Here is a 4,355-nt window from a genome sequence, read left to right as displayed (position 1 = left end):
AGGCTCAAGAAAGGGCTGCAGAGGCTTAAGAAAGTGATTCAGAGGCTCAAAAAAAGATGCAGAGGCTTAAGAGGTTGATGCAGAGGCTCAAGACAAGTGATGGAGAGGCTAGAAGAGGGATGCAGGGGCCCAGGAGAGTGATGCAGATGCTCAAGAGAGGGATGCAGAGGATGAAGAGAGTGATGGAGAGGCTCAGAGAGGGATGCAGGGGCCCAAGAGAGTGATGCAGAGGATTAGGAGAGTGATGCAAAGGCTGAATAGAGGGATGCAGAGGCTCATGAGAGGGATGCATGGAGTTCAAGAGAGGGATGCAGAGGCTCATTGAGAGGGATGCAGGAGTTCAAGAGAGGATGCAGAGGCTCAAGAGAGTGATGCAGAGGCTTAAGAGAGGGATGCTGAGGCTCCAGAGAGGGATGCAGAGGCTAAAGAGAGTGATGCAGAGGTGAAGAGAGAGATGCAGAGGCTTAAGAGAGTGATGCAGAAGCTCAAAAGAGTAATGCAGGGCTCAAGAGAATGATGTAGAGGCTTAGAGAGAATGCAGAGGCTCAAGAGAATGATGCAGAGGCTCAGGAGTGTGATGTAGAGGTTCAAGGGAGTGATGCAGAGGCTCAAGAGTGATGCAGAGGATCATAGAGTGATGCAGAGGCTCAAGAGAGTGATGCAGAGGATCAAGAGAGGTAAGCAGAGGCTTAAGAGAGTGGCAGAGCCGAAGAGAGTGATGCAGAGGCTTAAGAGAGTGATGCAGAGGCTGAAGAGAGTGTTGCAGAGGCTCAAGAGAGAGATGCAGAGGCTCAAGAGAGTGATGCATAGGCTAAAAAGAGTTGTGCTGAGGCTCAGAGAGAGATGCAGAGGATCATGAGAGTGATGCAGAGGCTCAAGAGAGTGATGCAGAGGATCAAGAGGGTAAGCAGAGGCTTAAGAGAGTGATGCAGAGACTCAAGAGAGTTATGCAGAGGCTCATTAGAGTGATGCAGAGGCTTACGAGAGTGACGCAGAGGCTCAAGAGAGGGATGCAGAGGTTTAAGAGAGTGATGCAAAGGGCTCAGGGAGCGATGCAGAGGCTCATGAGAGGGATGCAGGGTTCAAGAGAGGGATGCAGAGGCTTAAGAAAGTGATGCAGAGGCTGAAGAAGTGTTGCAGAGGCTCAAGAGAGAGATGCAGATCCTCAAGCGAGTGATGCAGAGAATCAAGAGTGTTATGCAGAGGCTCAGTATAGTGATGCAGAGGCTTACGAGAGTGATGCAGAGGCTCAAGAGAGTGTTGCAAGAGCTCAAGAGAGGATGCTGCAGGCTCAAGAGAGTGATGCAGAGACTCAGGAGTGGTATGCAGAGGCTCAGTATAGTGATGCAGAGGCTTACGAGAGTGATGCAAAGGGTCAGGAGAGGGATGCAGAGGCTCATAAGAGGGATGCAGGAGTTCAAGAGAGTGATGCAGAGGCTCAAAAAAGTGATGTAGAGGCTTAATTCAGAAAAGGGGATACAATTTTGCTATTAATTCATTATATACGATAAAAATGATGCAAACACATAATTGATTTGAAATTAACCTTAAACACTTCATTTTCAATCAACTATTAGTTTCTCGTTAAAATACTGAGTAAGATATTTGAAAGGGGAGAAATTCTGTTTTTATTGCATATATCGACTTTCAACCGGATTAGAGCGGTTTTACGTCTACATCTTCCATCGTAATATAAACGGAAAATCAGGAACATTTTAGTTAATTCAAAACACATTGATTTTTATCATTTGTATTTGAAACAACATTGTCATATGTCTTTTCTTGGATCTAAAAATACGAAACCTCGCTTATGATTTGAAGTTAAAATCCTCAAATATGGTAATATAGTGACTTTTTCACGTTATTCATGTAGTGTGATTTTACGTATATATATTCGTTTTTACCAATATTTCGATACTACTTCATGTTTTCTCACGATATGTCATTTGTCCTCCAATCTCAGATTTTCGCATTATGTTGCATTTTAGCAAGTTTTCTTGCATTTTGTTTCGTACTAAAATCATCGAATTCAGCATTATTTTGATGTTTATCATCCCCTTTTCCTTTATGTGATATAAACAAAATATCATCGAATTAGACAATATTTTGCTGTTTTTTCCACGTTATTGTGAATTTTCAGTTGATTGCTATTAATTCATTAATATACGATAAAAATAATGCAAACACATATTGATTAGAAATTAACCTTAACACTTCATTTTCAATCAACTATTTGTTTCATGTTAAAATACTGAGTAAGATATTGGAAAGGGGAGAAGTTCTGTTTTTATTGCATATATCGACGTTTCAGCCGGATTAGAGCGGTTTTTACGTGTACATCTTCCATCGGTAATATATACGGAAAATCAGGAACATTTTAGTTAATTCTATTGAAAACACATTGATTTTTATCATTTGTACTTGAAACACATTGTCATGTCTTTTCTTTGGATCTAAATAATACGAACCTCGCTCTATGATTTGAAGTTAAGATCCTCAAATATGGTAATATAGTGACTTTTTCACGTTATTCATGTAGTGTAACTTTACGTATATATTCGTTTTTACCATATTTCGATACTACTTCATGTTTTCTCACGATATGTGATTTGGCCTTTCAATCTCAGAATTTCGCAAATTTTGCATCTTTAAGCAAGTTTTCTTGTATTCGTTTTGTACTAAAAATCATCGAATTTAGCAATATTTTGACCTTTTTTCATCCCCATTTCCTTTATGTGATTTAAAAACAAAATATCATCGAATTAAGCCGTTTTTCCACATTTTTCTGAATTTTCAGTTTATTGGTTTTAATTCATTATATATACGATAAAAATTATGCAAACACATAATTGGTCAAAAAATAACCTTAAATACTTCATTTTCAATCATCTATTTGTTTCTCGTTAAAATACTGTGTAGGATATTGAAAAGGGGAGAAGTTCTGTTTTAATTGCATTATCGACGTTTCTGCCGGATTAGAACGGTTTTACGTGTACATCTTCCATCGGTAATATAAACCGAAAATCAGGAACATTTTAGTTAATTTTAATGAAAACACATTGATTTTTATCATTTGTATTGAAAGCAACATCTTTATACGTCTTTTCTAGGGTCTATAAAATACTAAACGTCGCTCTATGATTCTTAGTTAAAATCTTCAAATTTGGTATAATAATGACTTTTTTCACGTTTTTCATGTAGTTTGATATTACGTAAATATATTCTTTTTTACCAATATTTCGATACTATTTCATGTATTATCACGATATGTGATTTGGCCTTCAAATCTCAGATTTTCGCATAATATTGCATTTTAAGCAAGTTTTCTTGCATTTTGTTTCGTACAAAAAATCATCGAATTCAGCAATATTTTGACGTTTATCATCCCCTTTTCCTTTATGTGATATAAAGAAAATATCATCGAATTAGGCAATATTTTGCCGTTTTTCCACGTTTTTGTGAATTTTCAGTTTATTTTCATTAAATATACGAGAAAAATTATGCAAACACATAATTGATCAGATAATAACCTTAAATCTTCATTTTCAATCATCTATTAGTTTCTCGTTAAAATACTGAGTAAGATATTGGAGAGGGGAGAAGTTCTGTTTTTATTGCATATATCGACGTTTCAGCCGGATTAAAGCGGTTATACATGTACACCTTCCATCGGTAATATATACGGAAAATCAGGAACATTTTAGTTAATTCTAATGAAAACACATTGATTTTTATCATTTTATTTGAAACAACATTGTCATATGTCTTTTCTTGGATCTAAATAATACGAAACCTCGCTCTATGATTTGAAGTTAAGATCCTCAAATATGGTAATATAGTGACTTTTTTCACGTTATTCATTTAGTGTAATTTTACGTATATATATTCATTTCTACCAATATTTCGATACTACTTCATGTTTTCTCACGATATGTGATTTGGCCTTCAAATCTCAGAATTTCGCAAATTTTGAATCTTTAAGCAAGTTTTCTTGCATTTTGTTTGGTACTAAAAATCATCGAATTTAGCAATATTTTGACCTTTTTTCATCCCCTTTTCCTTCATGTGATTTAAACAAATTATCATCGAATTAGGCCGTTTTTCCACGTTTTTGTGAATTTTCAATTTATTGTTATTAATTCATTATATATTCGATAAAAATTATGCAAACACATAATTGATCAGAAAATAACCTTAAATATTTCGTTTTCAATCATCTATTTGTTTCTCGTTAAAATACTGAGTAGGTCATTGAAAATGGGAGAAGTTCTGTTTTAATTGCATATATCGACGTTTCAGCCGGATTAGAACGGTTTTACGTGTACATCTTCCATCGGTAATATAAACCAAAAATC

Source organism: Procambarus clarkii, chromosome 2 (genome assembly GCF_040958095.1).
Source record: "Procambarus clarkii isolate CNS0578487 chromosome 2, FALCON_Pclarkii_2.0, whole genome shotgun sequence".
NCBI classification, from domain to species: Eukaryota; Metazoa; Arthropoda; class Malacostraca; order Decapoda; family Cambaridae; genus Procambarus; species Procambarus clarkii.
The sequence above is the reverse complement of the archived record's forward strand: the minus strand, read 5'-3'. Positions refer to the sequence as shown.